Raw genomic sequence first — 22808 nt, forward strand, 5'->3', positions numbered from 1 at the left:
TTTCTCTTTGCGCACGTTGGCAGCAGATTTAGAAGTCTGGTGCTCAGCATCGTACTGGTTCGCTGCCTTTTTAAACTATACAGATTCTATTAACTTCCCTCTTGTTCTTCTTTCTTGTGCATAGCTGAGTTCTGTGAACACTTTCCTGAAAGTCAAGGAGCTTTTAATTCTTTAAAATTAAAAAAAAAAAATGATCACTTGTATTTTGCATATTTGCAAATAATTAATATAGTTCATTGACAGACATTGCAGGACTTTGGACTTATTCCCTAACAGGCAACATTCTTTTAAAGTCCATTCTGAGTTATAAGAAATTACAAATACTGGGATCTTTCCTCTCTACACAGGCCATGTTCTATTTTTGGTATCTTCCACTCACATATTTATTATACACAAAGAAAAAGAAATTATGGGTGAAAATCAGTGCTTACTATGCAGATTTTGTGCAAATCATTTAAACCCATTGTCATCGAGTTGATTCTGACTTATAGTGACCCTACAGAACAGGGTAGAACTGCCTCATAGGGTTTCGAAGGCTGTAAATCTTTACAGAAGCAGACTGCCACATCTTTAACCTCCCTGAGTTCATCAAATTGATTATGAATATGGACTTTAGAAACACAGACCTGAGTTTGAGTCCTGGCTCTGTCCCATACTTCACTCTGTGACTTCACTTAAGCTTCAGTCTTCTGTACTTAAAATGGGGATAAAAGTTATGTTTAAATGTGATGTTTGTCTACAGTGCTTAGCATAGTGCCTTATACAAAAAAAAAGTTAAATATGCTAGATTATTATTATTATTTTAAGCACTCAATGTATAGTAACCATTACCATTAAAAAAAAAATAAAATGGAAATAGTAATACCTGCCCTGCCTACCTCAGAGGTTACTATAAGTTCAAATGGTAACAAATGTATAAAGTACTATAGAAGTATAAGATACTGTTTTGATACCTTATAAGCTATAACTAAAAACCAGTTGCCATCGAGGGAATTCTGGCTCATGGCGACTCCACGTCTGCAGAGTAGAAGCGAGCTCTGTAGGGTTTTCAAGCCTGTGACCTTTTGGAAGCCAATCAACCAGGCCTTTCTTCCAAGGTGTCTCTAGGTTATTTTCGAACCACCAACATTTTGGTTAGTAGTAGAGTGCTTAACTCTTTGGGCTACCCAGGGGACTCCTACCGTGTGTAAAAGAATCCTTGATTTTAGCTGTGCCAAAATTTTGGAAATTCTTTCTTGTTCACTGCTGTATCCATGGCCCTTAGCAAGGTGCCAGGCATCTGGTAGGAATTCCAGGAATTCTTGTCGAGTGAAGTTATTGTGTTACTTATTTTGTCACCTTGTGAAGCTTGAAACAAATTCTAGTTCTTTCTTCAACCAGTAAGTTTTCTTAGTTGGAAGTCACTTTTAAAAAAAAAAAGAAAAAACTGAGGTTAAATTCTGGGTTTTTCTATCTGAAGGTCTGCAGAATGATCCACACTGAATACAATGCAGTATCTTTGAAGGTGAAATTAAAGCAAATTGAAAAGTGGTTTCACACTTACTTTCTCAAGCCTGCCAATAAGTATTGAGTGGATTTGATTATTGAGGGGAATAAAAGGGCAAAGCAGGGAATTTGGCTGAGTCAGGGCTAGTGCAAGGAGTTAGGCTGCTTCATGTTAGAAAAATTTAAAAAGAAAAACATAACTGATTTTAAAGACTACCTCTTCTCTCACCTTCACTTCTGTCTCAAAAGACAGGAATAAATACAGCATCAAAAAAGAAGTTATCACAAAAGGAAAGGAAAGGAGGTGGAGGGCAAAGAAAGAGGAACCACTTTTTCATGGCTAGAGAATGTGGTCTTTAATTTCTCTAAATAAAGGTAGTTTCATTTAGATTAAAGAATATTATCTAAGTAGTCAGTCTGGGCTGGGTATCATACTTATTTGGGAAACTTCTTAAAAATATAGATACTTCTCTAGACCATTTGATTCAGTAAATTATGGGACTGGGAGCTAGAGGGATTGGGGATGTTATATTTACAACACATCAAGAAATCCTGATGCAGAGATTTTGATTCTGGGAATCACTGATCTGGTTCAACGAAGCTATTTTATAAAGGAGGAATTTTGAACGGAGAGAAGTGAAGGGACTTCTTTTAGATCTTTTATAGACTGCTGCCCTGGTAGAAGGGCTGCCAACACTCCGAGACATGGGGTAAGGATATGTATGGCAGAGAAATGTGTATTTATAAGGACAGTGGAAAAAATTGTATGCCCAACCAAAAGCCAGGGTCTTTAGCAGATAATGAGTGAGTTGAAAGTCAACTTTTCTTCTCATCCTCCTTTTTTCTCTCAGCCATTTGCCCTTCCCCCACAGCATGTGACAGTGTTGCTAAAACAGGTAGGAGCTCAAGCACAGGGAAAAGGAATGCAAGAAATGGTGAGGCTTTCATGTCTCCTTACATAATTTGTATTCTTATTAGTTGGGGCTTTGAGTACAAGCGTAAATATTAGTTATTTTTCTCCCATTAATTATTGTCACATAGATTTAAAGGGTCAGAGAGTTGGAAGTTAATGCCTCATTCAGTGTGGGAAAAGTAACACTATGCACTTTGGCTGCTGTTTTTCTTTCTGGCTGACTGCAGACCACTTGTTTCTGCCCTCTCTCAGCTGGCTGGCCATGGGCTGATTTGCATAGGGCAGGTATTTTCCTGGTGGGGAGGCACAGCATCAAATTCACTCTGGATTTCAGGTGAGACAGTGGATCTCAGAGCTTAGACCCAAGGTATCCATCATGTTTTATGGCTGTTCTTTACCTGGGTAAAAGACGTCTTTGCGTCTTTCTTTCACTATGACTGTATTAGCTTCTCTTATAGTAAACACTTTGCTTCTGAGTGAACTAACCAAGGAAAGTCCAGAAGTTTTGTGTGATTTTGTTGGGAGGCAAGTGATGTAGCATGGGGTTGTTGCTGTTAGTTGCCTGAGAGCTAGGCCCCCCTTCCCCGACCTTGACTCATGGCGACCCCATGCTCATCTGGATCTGACCGTTGAATCCATAAAACTTCCATTGGCTAATTTTTGGAAGTAGATGACCAGGTCATTCTTCCCAGTCTGTCTTACATTAGAAGCTCCTCTGAAACCAGTGCAGCACCAAAGCCTCCATTGACACATGGGTGGTGACTGCACTTGTGGTACATCGGCCAGGAATCAAACCTGGGTCTTCTGCACAGAAGGTGAGAATTCTACCACTAAATTATGGGTTATGGAGGAAAAAAACCTGAGTTCTCATATCAGCTAGTTGTCGGTGTTGGACACACTGACAACCTTTCAGAGTCATGTCTTCATCATAAAACAAGAATAGTAATAACTACTTGGTCTGTCACATAGATTAAGTGGGGATTGTGGAGGCAACCAAAACATCAAGCCTGTTGCTGTTGATTCTGACTCATAGTGATCCTAAGGGACAGAGTATAACTTCTCTATAGGGTTTCTACGGCTTTGAATCTTTATAGAAGCAGATGTTACATCTCAATCCCATGGAGCAGCTGGTAGGTTCTTACTGCCGACCTTTCAGTTTGTAGCCAAGTGTGCTTAACCACTGAGGTACCAGGGCTCATTTTGGAGGTGAAAATCCTATAGACAATTGAGGAGGCAGTTGTCATTTGTCATAATAAAAAGTCTGTACTCAGTGTCGATCATTCCCATCACTGATTACTCTTCCCAATGGGGCTTGAATTCTGCCATTGGACTCCTCCAGGAAATAGAACTTCTTATATGGGATCTTTATTAAAAATCAAGTGCATACACATGAATACAATTGAAAGAAAGCTGGTTCTTAACACAAAGATACCACCAGGCACAGGGACAGATCAGCAGGAAAGCATCATCTGGCAATCAGACAGAGGAAACAGTGGCTGGATATGCTCACCTGGCAGTGGACAGGTGGAGAGGCAGCAGGAGAGCAACACCATTGGCTCCAAAACTTGACATTAATCACATTCCTATGGAAATGGCTGCAATTTTTACAGCATACTCGTGGAAGGAAACTGTCAGATTCTATTAGATGTTCACTTAGACTTTATTTAAAAATAAAACAAACAAATAAATAAAACCACTGAGGTTTTGTCTCGGCAATATCCTGAAACAGAATGAAAATACTAAGTTTATTGTGATTGCCCAAACCTTGAGAATTCTGTCATGCTTTGAGGATATAGGTCTCTTTTGTGGTAAGAAAAATTATTACTGGAAAAATACTGGCTAGTATAAAGCCAGTATTTCTTTCCTGAAGTATAGCTTTTAGTTGTAGAAAGGAGTTTAATTTTCTGGGAGTATTGAAGGGTGTTGCGTCTAGCAAAGGCATTTTGCTTATTTGATTGTTAAGGGAGCAGATTGGCAGCCTTGAGTAGATTGACAGAAAAATATGTTCAGGCAATGCAACTCCATGGCTTGCTCCCAAACTCTTTGACTCACACCTCCTTTCCATGGTGGAAATGTGGGCACCCTCAAGAGCCATAGAGGTTGGTTGTATAAATGTTTAATAAAAGTTTATTAATGAATGAAGGAATGAGTGGCATTTCTACTGCATGATTCTTCATGTACCCACTGTCTTTGGGGTTCTATCCCAATACCCATAACATTTGTTGTTCCCGAACAAGTCCATTAGCAGGACTGGATTACGTATTTATCGCACCAGTCACTGCAAAGGGTAATGGGATTTTCATGATTGCTTTAGATCAATTATGATTCACATGCAGGGTTTGGGCAAATTCTCTCTCCCCATCAACATTGGAGTTTTGTTCAAAAAGAGGAAGAAGAAAATAATTACCATTACTCTTTGCCACATTCCTAATTGGCAGAACAACATCATATTGTCTAGTTGTTCCCAAGCATCCTGGTCCACAGCAAAACCTCAAGAAATTGTTACATACGTAGTAAATAAATGAATCTGGAGAACCAATCTATAACAACAAATTGAGTCTAATAATAGGTTGTGTTTATTGAGAAATAACACACTTCCAGGTAGGGATTACATATCGTTTGTAATCCTCACAGCAGTACCACAATGTAGATTTTATGATCTCCATTTTATGTGTTCAGAAACGAAGGCAAAGAAAAATTGAGTAAATTGCCTAAGATCATAAACTTAAGTGACAAGTCTATGTGGTTTCAAAATCTAGTCTTCCACAGCATCTCCTTATGTTGGGACACAGTGTTTGGTTCTCCTTGGCTTGCCTGGTTTAGTCATTTTATTTTGGGCCCTCCAGGCCTAAAGAGTCTCTGGTAGAGAACCAGTACAAGTCATTAGCTTGTATGTTCTCAAAGCCCTGAATTTCTAAATAAATCAGACTGAAAGGGAAGGTAGCAGGCATATGTGAAATACGGATAATGAATTAGGTCCTAATGAGCATTTTTCTTATTGACCTTCCATCCTTTCAAAGACTGCTTGCCTGGCATCTAGTTTGAAGCGACAATAAAACATGGTATTGAGGTGAGAAGGGAGAACATATGGTAGAAGTCCTCTTATTTCTGATCAATGTAGACAAAGGTAATTTGTTTTGGTAATTTGAGATTTCATGAGAAAATTACCATCAGTTCTCACCTAGACCTCACTGTGAGTGTAACTGATTCCCTGTATCTATTTGGGTCTTCTTCCAAATGACAGCCCAAAAGATGTTTCAAAATAAAATCTTCTTTTATCATCCACCAGCTTAGAAATTTTTCAATGGCTTCTTATTGTATTTGGAATTAAGACTAATGTGCCTTTAACGTTCTGATGCTTAGTCCTGCTTGGCCTTCTCTACCGATCCATTGCGCCACCCTTCCTCTTCACCCTCCAACCACTTTGGCCCTTATATTACTGCCCATGCTCGTCAGTTTCCCTCCAACCACAGGAATTTTCACGCATTGATCCCTGCCTGGGAACCTCTCTCCTGATGCCAGGCTAATTTATACTCAGCTTTTAGAATTCAAGTTCCAATTCCCTGAGAGTCCCTGCTTCCCCCACTCAGGTTAGTCTTTTTTATTTTGCCTTCTCTTAGAACTTTCTTTCCTAGAACTTATTTCACTTTGTGATTATATATTGATTTGCATGACTTTTATTGGGTTGCTGTTTATCTCCTCACCCCCCTCCCCAAAAGGCAGTATGGGATAGTGATCAAGAGCACATAGATGGTGAAGTCAAACAGCCTGGGTTCAAAGTGTAGTTCTAATACTTTATAGCTATGTGACTTTGAGCAAGTTACTTTCTGTGCCTCAGTTTCCTTAACTGTAAAATGCGGAATATAATAATAACTACTTCTCATAAGGTTGTGAAGATTTAATAGGCTAATACATGTAAAGTACATAGAATAGTAGCTGGCACATTCTAAACTTTATTTATTAGAACAGGCCCAAGTCTACTGAGCTCACCATTATAACCTCACCAGAGAGCACGGTGCCTACACACAGTACATGCATAGTAAATATTGGTTAGACAAACAAATGAAGATGGGACTGGCTACTTTAACACAAATGTCACTTTGTGTTTTTAAGTTTTCCTTGCAGCCTTCTCATAGGACACAAATAAGCCATGACTGACTTTTATAACTTGGGAATGCTAGACCTTAATATCCATCCAAGCTATTTGACAAATTAATAGAATCTTAAAGTTTTGACTTGATACTGAAGGATACCAGTGCTTTAACCAGGGCAGGCTTCCAGCCCAGGTAGGCAAGGTAATCTCTGATCTCCTTTATAAGTCAAAAATAGATCCCAATTTACTGCTTATATTTATATTAAGTATTTATATTTACTACTTATCAATTAAATTTGACCTTCTGGGTGATTCTTTTCATTTCCTTTTCTTTCATTGGAAAGTCCCCAATTTTACATTGTCCAGTTGGTTGGCCTTCAAAAATTTAGTTTCCTAGCAGGGCTGTTGATAAAGCAAGGTGGGTACTTTAGTGATGTCGCTCTCTGTATCTTTGGTTTCATTCTTCTTGTCTATAGCATGTATGGTCTCTTACTGCAGATCTATTGAACCCCCACATAAAAGAGATTAGCAAATTCATAACATTAGTGACCCAGCAATCAGCTAGAAGATGATTCATTTATTCACTTGTTCATTCATTCTTTTGTTAATGCATTTTGTCTGTATTTCCACTATGATGCCTGAGTGAAAGCTCATAAAGACCATGCCTAACAGCTGAAATAAGAACTAGGCCAGAAGCTATTGATTGAACTTTGATAGGATAGGATTCAGGGAACAGGTGGTGGGGTAGAAGGTCAGGATAGGAGAGAAAAAGAGAATGAGATTGAGAAGAAAAGGAATGAGTAAAGAAAAAAACAACAAAATATTCAGAGAAGACAACATTACCAAAATCAACATATATGGTGGTAACTTTGCCTTGTTGCAGAAGGAAAAAAATAGCAATGCAGAAGTGGTTCAAGTAACTAACAATGAATCTAGTTCATGTTGTGTTGTTGTTAGGTGCCATAGCGTCATAGCGACCCTATGTACAACAGAACAAAACCCTGCCTGGTCCTGCGACTTCCTCACAACCGTTGTTATGTTTGAACCCATTGTTGCAGCTATTGTGTCAATCCTTCTTGTTGAGGGTCTTCCTCTGTCTTATGGACCCTCTACCAAGCATGATGTTCTTCTTCAGGGACTAGTCTCTCCTGATAACATGCCCAAAGTACTTGAGACGAAGTCTCAGCATCCCCCCTTCTAAGGAACATTTTGGCACGTTTGTTCATTCTTCTGGCAGTCCATGGTATATTCAATATTCTTCACCAACACCGTAATTCAAATGCATCTATTCTTCCATCTTCCTTATTTATTGTCCAGCTTTCACATTCATATGGGGCAACTGAAAATGCCATGGCTGGGTCAGGCACACCTTAGTCCTCAAGGTGACATCTTTGCTTCCAGCTCATAATCAAGTAAAAATGTTATGGGTCCAGAGCCAGAGAATATTCTTTTAGTGGGATTTTTTCAGCACCCTAAATTTAACCAGATGGAATGCTTTTTAAAGTACTACCCTATTCAAACTTTGGAAGGGAAGAATTTGTCTTTTAATGATAAATTTTTATTCCATCAAAAGATAGAACATATCATCCTCAGCTTATTCATTACCCAGAAATAAATTATAATTTAATTTATTTTACTTTGTTGTCTATGATGAATATCTAGATTTCAGAAAATTTATTTCAGACATGACCAAGTAGAGGTATACAAAAAACATGGGTTGAGGCGCATTAAAAATGCAAACTCCATTCCTGGTATACTGAAAGCCATGTAACCACAAATTCTTGTTGGTTTTAATTTGAATATCCTATTTCACAAACCCCAAATATTGAGGTTAGAGAGAGAATACTCACTACCCTGAATATGGAAAAATTAATGCAGCTGAATTATTAGTAAGGGAGGATCTAGTTGCTGAAATGCAAATGGGTCAACAGCAAGTTAACACAATCCAAAAAGGAAGCATGGAGGCTGTCAAAAATTCTTGGTTTGGAAATAGTCCCATATGCTACTGAAATAGCATCTTGATTTTCTGATAGCTATAACAAGTGGAAGCTATAATGCTAGAATTAGAGCCCATGTTCTTCTAATTTCCATACAATAGGCTATGCTTTAAACAGTTAGCAGGTTGATTTAGACATCTGTTGGTAATAGGAGTAAAGACACTGTTTTAACAGTCAACAGATATTTATTGAATGTCAACTATGTGTCAAGCAGTGCAGTAGGCCCTGGGAATGAGAGGAGGTAGGTACAAAGAAGACTAAGAGGCCTGCTTCTTGTGGAATTAACCAGCCCAGTGTGGGATCCAGGCATGGAAAAATATTTTGGGTCAGGCTTTACTTGAGATATGTACATAATAAAATGGGGCTCAGAGAAGACAGCTACTACTGCTTCCTGGGTGAGGGAGAGAATATTTGGCAGAGAAGATTACGTTTGAACTGGACCTTTACAAGTGAATAGGACCTTGGTGGGTTAAGAAGGCAGAGGCAGAAAGTGTGTTCAGGCATAAAGAGACTATTTCCAAAGACCAGGAGGTTTGATAAGGGATGAGGTGTCTGGAATGACAGATGAGTTGATGTGACTGTATATGAGGGTATGAGAGAGAGAACAGTTTTATTGCATTTGAGCCTCAGGACAATCCTGTGAGATGAATGGACATTATGATATCCAGTTATACAGATGAAGATGCTGAGGTTCCACAGATGAAGAAGTGGAGGTTCAGAGAGGTTAACCAACTTAACCTTACCTGTGGTGCAATTAATTACTTTTTGTGCGTGGCCTTTCTAGCCATGGCCTTGTAACTCCCACCCAGGTGATTGGGCAGGACTATGCGATAGGGTAAGTATGGCCTACCAAGTGGATTAGTCAGTTTTGCCTTAAAAGAGAGCCAATTCCAGAGCAGAGAGGAGGATCCTTCCACTACCAAGGAGGAACAGCCAGGAGCACACAGCTTGTCCTTTGGACCCAGGATTTCCGTACCGTGAAACAAGAGACAGAGAGAGAGAGCAAGCTGTGACCCCAAAGACGGGGAGAAGTGGCGGCAGGAGAGAGCTGGCAGCAGGAGACAGCATGGTGGGCTTCCTGGCCCACAGAGAGAGAAAGCTGAGTGCCTTTGGGGAGAAGCCTCAGGCCAGGGAGAGGCATACCTACAAGTACAATTGGGAAGAGGCTGCCCTGATGGAAAAACTGTATCCTGAGTTGTAACTGCTACTTTGCTAATAAACCCCATAACCATGAGTGTGGTCTGTGAGTTCTGTGTAGCCATTGCAATGAAGTATTGAATCCAGTAGAGAGTGTTTGAGAGGGACAGTTGGTGTCAGAGTTGGTAAAGGTTGCGAATAGAGGAGGATTGTCTGGCTTCCCCTCATGGGAGTCAGCCTTACGCTCTTGATCTTGGTTCTCCTTCCCCCTTGTGGGGTTGGAGGAGGAAAGACGTTGTCCCTTGTTTTTATATCATCCAAATTAGGGAGTCATTTTCACAGCTTCAGTTTGATAGTCAAGTAGTAGGTTTATAGATTTAAAGCACAACTGAATTTTGGTCAATTAAACTAATGTGGGAAAACACATGATGTCATAATAAAAATAGTACTAAACAGGGTAAACTCCCAAATACTTGTTAGTGACTTATTCATGATGTATAGGGTTGTCTTCTGCCACATGCATGCTTTTTGCTAGCTTTCTTTTGTCAGCAAATGATCTGTTTTGGGATATATTGATATCAAATAATTCCTTCTGAGTTTTCTTTGAGATATTAATGATACATTTAAACTGAATTTCATTTGAATAGTCTTCTAATATAATTTATTGGTGAACCCTAAAAGAAATTTTGGCCTGTGACATGGAAGAAGGGGCCTGAATGGGCATGTAGCCTGGGCATGTAAATGAAGATCACTCACAATTAAGAGGAGGGGATGAAGAATGGTTTACCGTGTGAAAGAAATAAAAGACAAAGTCTTCTGGTTTATCATCTAGAAAAAGTCAGAAAACAAAACCCAGGGAGGAAAAATTTAGTTAAAGGAATAAGAATTATAATGAATCATTAAATAAAAAGTGGCTTATTGGGGTCAGGAAAGGGAAGGGAAAGAAAAGAAAAAAGTATTAGGAAAATGGACCCTTATTATGTGGTCATTGTAAGAAGAAAAAAATCTATGTGGGAATAGTTGATGACCTGTTCAGGAAGGAGAGAGAGAAACATCATGCTTGGTAAAGCAGAGGGTCAGCAAAAAAGAGGAAAACCCTCAATGAGATGGATTGACGCAGAGGCTGCAACAATGTGTGCATGCATAGCCATGATTGCGAGGATGATGCAGGACCAGATAGTGTCTCATTCTGTTGTATGTAGGGTTGCTATGAATCAGAACTGACTTAACACCTAACGCAACAGAATCCAACAAGATAGTCACGTTGTGCTTTGATAAGGACAAGGTCTTCTTTAGTCTCTAGTCTATGGAAAAGCTAATGAGCGCATATTACATATCAAAAAATTATCTAAGCATTCTAAAGTCAGAGAGACGTGTGTTTTAGATCAGTGTTTTGAATTAATCCCTTTGATTCTATTACTGCTTATATTTGAGGATTGATTCTGAAATAAATTCCTCTATTAGATAATTTATCAGCTGGATACATAATTTTTCAGAAAAATTGATTTGATCTGATCATCTCCTGAAATCTGAAACTCATTTTTCTTACTATGTTGTTAGGTGCTATCAAGTCAGTTCTGACTCATAGTGACCCTATAGGTCAGAGTAGAACTGCCCCATAGGGTTTACAAGGAGCAGCTGGTGGATTTGAACTGCCAACCTTTTGGTTAGTAGCCGAGTTCTTAACCACTGTGCCACAAGGGTTCCTTTCCTGCTATAGAACCAGGGATATCATTGCTGATGTCAGATGGATCTTGGCTGAAGGCAGAGAATACCAGAAAGATGTTTTCCTGTGTTTTATTGGCTATGCAAAAGCATTCGATTGAGTGCATCATAACAAATTATGGATAACATTGCAAAGAATGAGAATTCCATAACACTTAGTTGTGCTCATGAGGAACTTGTACATAGATCAAGAGGAAGTCGTTCAAACAGAACAAGGGGATGTTGCATGGTTTAAAGTTAAGAAAGGTGTGTGTCAGAGTTGTATCCTTTCACTATATTTATCCAATCCATATGCTGAGCAAATAATCTGAGAAACTGCACTATATGAAGGAGATTGTGGCATCAGGATTAGAGGAAGACTTATTAGCCTGTGTTATGAAGATGACAAAACCTTGCTTGCTGGAAGTGAAGTGGACTTGAAGCACTTACTGATGAAGATCAAAGACTATAGTCTTCAGTATGGATTATACTTCAGCATCAAGAAAACAAAAATCCTCACAAATGGACCAATAAGCAACATCATGATAAAAGGAGAAAAGATTGAAGTTGTCAAGGATCCACAATCAACACTCATGGAAGCAGTGGTCAAGAAATCAAATGCTGCATTGCATTGGGCAAATCTGTGAAAGACCTCTTTAAAATGTTAAAAAGCAAAGATGTCACCTTGAAGATTAAGATGCACCTGATCCAAGCCAGGGTGTTTTCAATTGCCCCATATGCATGTGAAAGCTGGACAATGAATAAAGAAGACCGAAGAAGATTTGATACCTTTGAATTATGGTGTTGGTGAAGAATCCTGAATAAATCACGGGCTGACAAAAGAAAGAACAAATCTGTCTTGGAAGACAGAGAACCAGAGTGCTCCTTAGAAGCAAGAATGGTGAGACTATGTCTCATGTATTTTGAACGTGTTATCAGGAGGGACCAGTCCCTGGAGGATGACATTACCCTTGGTGAAGTGGAGGGTTAGTGAAAAAGAGGAAGACCCCTCAAAGAGGTAGATTGACACAGTGGCTGCAACAACGGGGTCAAGCATAACAACAACAGTGAGGATGGGGCAGGACCAGGCAGTGTTTCATTCTATTGTATATAAGGTTGCTATGAGTCAGAACTGACTCGATGTCACCTAACAACAACATAGTAATAAAGTCAGTTTGGGGTCTGACCTCCCTCAGCTACATACTACTATGAGACTCTATAATATTGTTTTTATCTTTCTAGGTCTCTGTCAAATTATCTGTAGAATAGGTATAAAAATGTTACCAAGAGTAAAATTTGACTTTTGCTGGTTAGCATCTTTTAAGAAGGAGGATCTAACCAAAATATCATGAGGAAGTGTTTTTAGTTTACAATTGGCAATAATAAGTGCAAGAATTAGCACTAGGTAAGATTCACATTCATGCAGTTTTTTTTACTAGGGACGTTCTGTAGACTATGTAGTAAAGGTTAGTTAGAGCTTAAGCAGAAAACCACAGTCTTTTAGGCTGGAGGTGTCAGAAGTCAGAGTTTGGGACTACTATAGCTATAAAAAAATAGCAGCTATAAATAAGGTAGGAAATATCTGAAAGGAGGAATCCACATGTCTTGGTCATCTAGTGCTGCTATAACAGGAACACCACAAGTGGATGGCTTTAACAAAGAGAAATTTATTCTCTCATAGTTAGTAGGTTACAAGCCCAAATTCAGGGTGTCAGCCTCAGGCGAAGACTTTCTTCGTTGGCTCTGGAGGAAGGTCCTTGTCCTCAATCTTCCCTCTGTCTGGGAGCCTCTTAGCGCAGGAACCTCAGGCCCAAAGTACGCACTCTGCTCCCATGCTGCTTTTTGGTGGTATCAGGTCCCCAACTCTCTGTTTCCCTTTCTTTTTTATCTCTTGAGAGATAAAACGTGGTGCAGGCCACACCCCAGGGAAACTCCCTTTACATTGGATCAGGGATGTGACCTGGGTAAGGGTGGTGTTATAATCCCACCCTGATCATTTTAACATAAAATTACAATCACAAAATGGGGGACAACTACACAATGCTGGAAATCATGGCCCAGCCAAATTGATACACACATTTTTGGGGGGACATAATTCAATACATGACACCACACAAGGGGGAGCACCCAAATATACCTGAAAATTTCCCCCAAATTTGGGGCTGTCCCCTGACTTGCATGTGTGCAAGTAAAAGACCAACGATCTCAGTAGAAAGAAACTGGAAGACTCACAAAACTGATTTGAGATTTCAGATGTTCATGACAGGGAAGACAGATTGGAGTTTGAGTCTTAACAAGTTGGTAAATACCCTCGAGTTTTCCATCGAAGCTCCGGACTTAAAAATATAAACTGTGGTGCAAATGTAGTAGTTCCATTCTAAGACTAAGGATAAAATAGGAAAACAAAACAAAATGAACAAACTGGTAAAAAGTGTAAATCCAGTCTTTCACAAGTTCAAGGTAATCAGTCAGTAATTTATCTTCCCTGCTATCTCAAAAACATGTACTCATCAGAAGAAAACAAAATCCAGAGTCTCTAAAACATTGCTTACAAAGTACAATATACAATAAAAAATTACTAGGAAATATTAATGACTGAAGTCAAGAAATAAACAACCAGTAGAAACAGACCAAAGATGAACCAGGTGCTGGAACTAGTAAGCAAGGGCTTTAAAATAGATATTATAAATATGATTAAGGACTAAAACTAAAAGATGATCATAATAGCTGAACAGATGAGGAAAACTGGCGGAAAAATTAGAACGCATGAAAAAGAACCAATTGAAAATTATAGAACTGAAATATTTAGTATAAGATTTAGTATCCGATTTAGCATCTGATATTAATTTAATTTACATATGTTTTCTTTTTTACAGCAATATGTAAAAAAGAATTGGCATAGTAGTGCTTATGAAAATATCTCATGGCGGGAGGGAGCAGCTGGCAAATAAATGTATACCAAAAACCCAAACCTCTTGCCTCCAAGTTGACTCTGACTCATAATGACACTATAGGACAGAAGAGAACTGCCCCATAGGGTTTCCAAGGAACAACTGGTGGATTCAAACCGCCGACCTTTTGGTTATCAGCCTGAGCTCTTAACCACTGCACAACCAGGGCTTAAATAAACGTATAAGGCGCATGTCATTGATTGAATTGTGTCATTCAAAAATATCTATCAACTTGGCTGGGCCATAATTCCCAGTATTGTGATTGTCCACTGTTTTATCATCTGATGTGATTTTCCTACGTGTTATAAATCCTATCTCTATGATGTTAATGAGATGAGATTAATGGAAGTTATGTTAATGAGGCAAGACTCAATCTACAAGATTAGGTTTTTGTTTTAAGCCAATCTCTTTTGAGATACAAAAAAAAAAAAAAAGGAACAAGCGGAGAGGCAGGAGGACCTCATGCCACCAAGAAACAAGAGTCAGTGGAATAGTGAGTCCTTCAGACCTGGTGTCCCTGTGCTGAGAATCTCCTTGATGGGGGAGATTGATGACAAGGACCTTTCCCCAGAGCCATCAGAGAGAGAAACACTTACCCTGGAGCTGCACCTTTTATTTGGACTTCTAGCCTCCTAGACTGTGAGAGAATAAATTTCACTTTGTTAAAGCCATCCACTTGTGTTATTTCTGTTATTAGCAGCACTGGATGACTAAGACAATGCACATTATTTGTGTAAAATGACAGTGAGAAAAAAGATTAGGTGATCTTGAGAAAAATCAATAGAAACTTTTCAATCTGAAAAAAAAAAGGAAATCAAAGATGAAAATGAATTTAAAAAAGCCTCAGTAATGTGTGAGACAATACCAAGAGGTGTGTAATTTGAGTCTCAGAAGGAGAGAACTAAAAGAATGAAATAGAAAAAAAAAAAATGGATAAGAAAAGTCTAAACATTTCCCAAACTTGGTGAAAAACATTAATTTTACAGATCCAAATAACTAAGCAAACCCCCTAAGAAACTAATGCAAAGAAAACCACATCTAGGCACATAAACTATAGATAAAAACAAAAGCTTTAAGTCAGTCACAGTAAAACAACACATTGCATACAGGTTTTGTCTCAGTCATCTAGTGGCACTGTAACAGAAATACCACAAGTGTATGGCTTTGACAAACAGAAGTTCATTCTGTCACAGACTAGTAGGCTGGAAGTCCAAATTCAGGGCATCAGCTCCAAGGGGAAGGCTTTCTTTCTCTGTCGGCTCTGAAGGAAGTTCCTTGTCATCAATGTTCCCCTGGACTAGGAGCTTCTCCACACAGGAACCCTGGGTCCAAAAGATATGCTCTACTCCTGGCACTGCTTTCTTGGTGGTATGAGGTTCTCCTGTCTCTCTGCTTACTTCTCTCTTTTATATCTCAAAATAGTTTGGCTTAAGAAACTAAGCTTGTAGATCTCATCAATATAACTGCCACTAATCCATCTCATTACATCATAGTGATAGGATTTACAACACATAGGGAAATCACATCAGATGGCAAAATGGTAGACAATCATCCAATACAGGGAATCATGACCTAGCCAAGTTGACAGATATTTTGGGGGGGACACAATTGAATCCATGACAGTGTATATTGATATGAATGGATGCTAATTTCTTATAAGAAGCAATGGAAGCCAAAATAATGAAATGACATCTTTAAAGTTCTGAAAGGAATAATAAAAAAAAAAAAATGCAGAATTTGATATCCAAGCAAATTATTATCCAAAATGAACAGAAAACAATAAAAAAGACATTTTCAAGAAAAGCAAAAGCTGAGAGAATTTGTCATTAGCATATGTGTATTACAATAAATACTAAAGGATGCCTTTGGGCTGAAAGACAATGACATACCAGAGAAAATAAAGAACATAGGAAATAAAAATGTTTGGGTAAGTACAAAAGATATTTTTTCCTTCTTAATTCTTTCTTAAAATACAAGTTTTTAATGTAAAAATTGCAATATTTTATTATGGAATTTATAATATATGTATATTTACATTATAGCAACAGTACAAATATTGGGTAAATGGAAATTAGTTGTTGAGAGGTTTTAAAATTTTACTTGAAAACCCAAACCAAAAAACCCACTGCCTTCGAGTCGACTCCAACTCATAGCGACCCTATATGAAGTGATACAATATTAACTCCAGACTGTGAAAAGTTAAGAATGTGTATTGATATCCCTAAAACCCAAAACCTGCTGCCATCTGACTCATATAGCAACCTCTAAAAATAATACAAGGAGCTATAACTAAAAATTCAATAAAATAATTAAAATGGAATGCTAAAACATACTTGATTAACTTAACAGAAGAAATGAAAAGAGAATACAGTGACGACAGAAATAACAACAAAAGATAGAACAAATAAATAGCAAAATGGTAGATTGAAGTCCCAATGTATTAATAATTACAGTTAATGTAAATAGAATATTCTTAATAAAAAGACAGAGATTGCCAGACTAGATTAAAAAAAAAAGACCCAAAATGTAGGCTGTTTGCAAGATGTCTGTTCTTTAATTTTTCAAACAAAAATTCATTTAGCTAAAATATTTGTCTTAGAACAGAGTAATAAATTCAGCCCTTGGTGTATAGAGATAAACTTTGAGTTTTCAAATGTCTCTAATTGTGAGACTTTCGTGTAAAACTCTTGCCAGAGTTCATGTTATTGGAAACTCATTAAACAGCAACAACTGAACTACTACCCTTATGTCTCTAGAAGAAAAGAAAGCAACTTACTCATAAAATTTAGATAACCTACTTTTATAAAATATCATATAAATTATAATTCTGTTGACTTTTACTTCAGCAAATGTATAATCACTTATTCACAGTACTAAAATTAATGGGAAAATTAAAAAATACTTTAGAAAAGAGATAAAAAAAATTGAGTGCCTGGGGTCAATAGAAAAAAAAAAAAGAATTATAATTCTATCATTTCCATTTGAAATATTGCATAATCTCTAAAATAAGAGCAATAAAATCAAAAGAGAAAACATTCAAAAAAAACTGTGTTTATATATCTATATATCCCTATCCCTATCTCTATATATATCTTGCTGTATTTCTGGGCTATTTTAACAAACTTTTTTTTTTTAACAAACTTTTTATAGCAAGACAAATGCCCTAATTACATGACCTACAAGTAGAATAAAATTGAAGGAATTGATTCATAAGATTCATTTTCGAATAATCTACTGTAAATATTATCTTAAAATCAAAATACCATTCGTATCATTGCATTATCACTTAATAGCTATTAGTAATAAAAATAAAATTACTTCAGGAGAGAGAGGAAAAAGAGTCTTCCTTTGGTTCTGGATTTTTATAGACAGAATCATTAGAATGTAGATCAGCTCAAAAGGTGGCCCATTTCTGCTTCCATGTTGTGTGGCAAAAGTCCACATCTAGTACTTGGTACAGAGGCATTTCTTATTGTTGAATGTCCTCATGGCCAATCTTTTCATCTGCTTTAAAAAGATTTTCTTCCATTTTTCCAGAGTAAATCATCTCTAAATTGGATATTTGGTGAACATTTATTTCACTTTCTCAGTGCAGTTCAGGAAGGACTTGAGAGAATGTACTGGGCCAGGGATGTCCCTCAGCGGAGAGGGTTCCTGGGCAGTTCCTCCTTTGTTTCCTCTTCTCAAGGACTTCCCCTTAGGACCTGTCTGATGAAAAAGTGAGGTGGATGGTTCTGATCCAGTAGCACCCATTCATTTGTAAGAGGAGGGATGAGTTTGAATCTAAAGAAGGTTCTGAACATCTGCCTGTGTGAGGAGCACTAGAACAAGCTCTTTCTTACGGGGAAATTGCTTTGTCAGGGACAGAGTTGGCTAGTTGGAGGGATCCTGCTCCTGTGTTCCTGACCCTGGGGGGTTGGCATCTGGTCCAAACCAGGCATTGGACCCTGGATGCTATCATAGCCTGATGCTTCTCCTTCCTGTGAAAACTGGTTGTCCAGAGGATTACTTTGTAGTCCTCTCTGTCCTAATGCCCCATCTGAAACACCAGTGATATAAGGTTACTTTTGAAACACTTAAATTCTTCTTCAATAATTTTTTGTCTAATGTATGCATTTTCTTTCCTAAGTTAACAAAGTTTCTCTCAGCCAACAAAACTGGCTTTGATAATAGTCAGTGATTCTTTGGACTCTTCCTGAAAGAATTTTGCCTTGTATTTCATAGGTGTCCAGGTTTTTACATGTATGGCTAATCTTTTCATCTGCTTTAAAAAGATTTTCTTCTATTTTTCCAGAGTAAATTATCTCTAAATTGGATATTTGGTGAATATTTATTTCACTTTCTCAGCGCAGTTCAGGAAGGACTTGAAGTTCCTGTTCTCCCTTTCTATGTTTTTTTTTTTTTTTTTTCTGACTGCAATGAAACTCCCTGAGTTTAGATAATTTTAATATGATAATTAAGTGCATCAATTATTTTATTCAGTTAATTTAGTGTACATTTGGTTTCTTTTTTCTTCAAGAGTTCTTAAAGAAGAGTTTAATTCAGATGCATCAATCCATTTCTTTGGAACTCTTTTGGTCTCGTCTTCTGAGAGGTCTCCATTTTCTGATGCATTCATTATATCCAATTCCAAGTAAGAGTAGAAACTACATCTTTCATCTTTAGGAAGAGTATACCCAGAGGCTTTATTTCATTTTCTGTACCATTTTGAATTTGTTTCAGTCTCACTTTATTTGGAGTTTTCTAACATTGTTTTTTTCTTTTTGATAAGTGTTTCAAAACTTTTTTTCTTTTCCCCCAATCTTCAGCTTCTTGTAAAAGCAGCTTTGTGCTTCCCTAGAGATCAGAACATTCATTCAAAGCGTCTTTTAGAGTTGTCTGAAGTTGGTCTTCATTCTTGTGATGTATTTTTAAGTCAGTTTTGGTTGCAAGTTCTTGAAATTAAATGTGTTTTGATGCATCTTGTAAATTCTGAACCTTTCTTTTAATGTCAGCCATCACTCAACTTGTTATATTTAGATTTTACTTCTTCTAAAAGTCTTTATTTTAAGCCAATGTAAAAAGTTGGAACTTTCTAGGTATTTATTAATGGCCTCGGATTTCTGAATTTCTGATTTCTTCTTGAATCTGACTTGCATTAAAGTGGTTTCAAGTCCTCCAAATTCTTTTTCAATCAGGATAAGATTCTCAACAATTTGATGTCCTTCTGCCAGAAAGGCAGATAATCCAGCTTTCCGTTCATCTTTTCCACTTAAATAAAACCATATTATACCAATTAAAAAACAATTCTGACTATATGTACGATCATCTGTTACCCCAATCCATGAGGAGCTGGATCCGGTCTGTGGTGTCCTGGCAGTGCTGCCACCACCTGGCACAGGATCTCTAGGACCAATGTGGCACAGCATCATGGCCATCAGTGGACACTTTGTGGTCCCCTGAGACCACTCGGAGCTGCCTCAGGTTTGCCAGAAAATTGGCTACAATAGACTGCAGAGAACATTGGTGAGTATTCCACCTAGAACCAAACCAGTGCCTGGCATGTGTCAGGCCACATTTGAATGTGCATGGGGAAAGGTATGAAAGGGATTATGGAGGGTTCTGCAGAGTTTCCTTGTACTTCAGTGATTTCACCTTTAAAAACTAAGGAGGAAGTAAACAAACTTTTCAAAACGTCCAAAGACCTAGAGTTAGAAAACCAAAAGAGAAGGATACATTCAGCATTTCTCAAACTGAAAGAACTGAAGAATAAAATTCAAGTCTCAAGTTGCAATATTGAAGGATTCTATGGACAAAATATTAAACTATGCAGGAAGCATCAAAAGAAGATGGAAGGAATACTCAGAGTCACTGTGCCAAAAAGAACTGGTCAACATTCAACCATTTCAGGAGGTAGCATATGATCAAGAACCGATGGTACTAAAGGAAGAAGTCCAAGGTACACTGAAGGCATTGGCAAAAAAGAGGGCTCCAGGAATTGACAGTATACCAATTGAGACATCTCACCAAATGGATACAGCACTGGAGGTGCTCACTCGTCTATGCCAAGAAATTTGGAGGACAGCTAACTAGCCAACCAACTGGAAGAGATCCATACTTGTGCCCCTTCAGCCAAAGATTAGACAGGCCTATAAAACAAAATGAAACTAAAGGGACACACCAGCCCAGGGGCAAGGACTAGAAGGCAGGAGGAGACAGGAAAGCTGGTAACAGGGAATCCAAAGATAAGAAGGGAGAGTGTTGACATGTTGTGGGGTTGTTAACCAATGTCATAAAACAATATGTGTAGTAACTGTTTAATGAGATGCTGGTTTGTTCTGTAGACCTTCATCTAAAGTACAGTTGGAAAAAAAAAAAAGGAAGAAATAAAATTATCTATACACTCGGATGACAAAAATTGCATATATAGAACATCCTAAGAATTTATAAAATTACCACTAGAACTAAAAAGTAAATTTAGGAAGCCTACAGGTTAAAAGGGCAATGTGCAAAGATCAATTATATTTTTATACTAGCAGCAAACAACAGAAACTCATATTTAAAAGAATCAATGGCATTCTAAATATAAAATAGGAGTAAATTTAACAAGAGATGTACAAGACCTATTCAAGTGAAAGTCATTACTGAAAGAAATTAAAAAAGTCGTAGATATACCGTTAATAGATTTAAAAATTTAGTAATATTAGACGTCAGTTCTCCTCAAATTGAATTTTAGATTCAATGCAATCTCAATGAAAAATATCCCTGAGAAACTATTCCTGTGGGAATCGGCAATTTGATTATAACACTGATATGGAAAAACAAAGAATCTAGTATAGTTGAAAAATTTTGAAAAAGGAGAACCAAGTTAGAGGATTCACACCAGAAATAAATAAACCCACATTAGTGGTCTATTGATTTGCACTTTTTAAATAGGTGCAAAGGTATCCAATTGGAAGAGGAATGTTTCTTTCAGGAAATAGTTCTGGAGTAATGGCATATATGCACATCAAAATAAATAAATAAAATGAACTTTGACCTATATCACACATGATACACAAAAATTAAGTCAAGGTGGGTCATAAGCAGAAACGTAAAAGCTAAAGTAATAAAGCTTTTGGAGAAAAACATAGGAGAATATCTTCATGAATTAGAAAGAGGCATTTTTTTTTTATAGGTCATAGCAATAACCTAAAATTATTAATACAATGATCTTCAACTTTTGAGCCTCAAAACAGCCCATTAAGAAAATGAAAAGGCATATTACATATTGAAAGAAAATTGCATTATACATATATCTGACAAAAGAATTATGTCCAGAATATATAATGAACCTATAAAAACAAAGAAAAATACAAAATAAAATATTGGCAGAAGACTTGAACAAACACTTCACACACACAAAAAAAGATGTACAAATGACCAATAAGTAAGGTGCTCAACATCATTAGTTATCGGGGAAATGTAAAATAAAACCACAAAGAGATACCATTTCAAATCTTGTAGAATACCATATTTTTATGTAATAATGTTCACTTTCTACATTTGCCAACCGTTTCCTCTCCGGAGAGCTGTTTTCATAAGTGCCGCTATGCCAATTTATTTTTTACATGTTGCTGTAAAAAAATTAGCATAGCACGGTTAAGTAAAACACCTCATGGCGGGGGGGAAGGGAGTGGTTGGCAAACAAACGTAGAAGGTGCTTATTTGCGTAAAAATACAATAACTAAAATTAAAAAGTTGGAATTCTCCAAATGTTATTTAGGGTGTGGAACAATTAGAATTCCCATACATTGCTAGTGGGACTGTAAAATGGTTCAACCATTTTGGAAAACTGGTATTTTACTTTTTTAATAAAGTTATATAATAATCATTCTAGGAATTTACCCAGGAGAAACGAAAACACATGTCCACAGAAAGCAGAAAGACTTGGATAAGACTGTACAGAGCAGCTGAATTCATTATAGCCCCTAAATGGAAATGCTGCATGTGTAGGTCAACTGAAGAATGGGTAAGAAGCACTCAATATATTCATAGTGAAATATTACTTAGCAAAAAAAAAAAAAAAAAAAGGCATGAGCTACTCATTCAGCCAACAGCATGGGAAAATCTCAAAAATATTAGATTGAGAGAAACCAGACATAAGAGTACATGTATAAGAAGCTCAAGGACAGGCAAAACTAATCTGTAATAGTAGAAATCAGAATAGTGAGCGGCTGTATAGAGGAGTGAGGATGACCGAATATGAATGAGTCCAATGGAGCTTTCTGGGGTGAAGGAAATGTTCTATATCTTAATTGTTGTGGTCACAGGGGTTTTGACCTTTATTTTCAAATCTTATTGAACTGTACATTTTTACATTTTGCCTTGTTAAAACAAAACAAAACAACCTGGGCAGGGATTACCCTTGCTAAGACAGTGAAAGGAAAGCATCCTAAAACCATGTAACTGCACCTGGATGATAACTTGCTCCTTAAGGATGCTTTGATGTCTTGGGAAGAGCAATTGAAGATATATTAACAGAGCTCGAGCACTCTTACTTTCAATAA

This window comes from Loxodonta africana, chromosome 6 (assembly GCF_030014295.1).
Source record: "Loxodonta africana isolate mLoxAfr1 chromosome 6, mLoxAfr1.hap2, whole genome shotgun sequence".
Taxonomy (NCBI): Eukaryota; Metazoa; Chordata; class Mammalia; order Proboscidea; family Elephantidae; genus Loxodonta; species Loxodonta africana.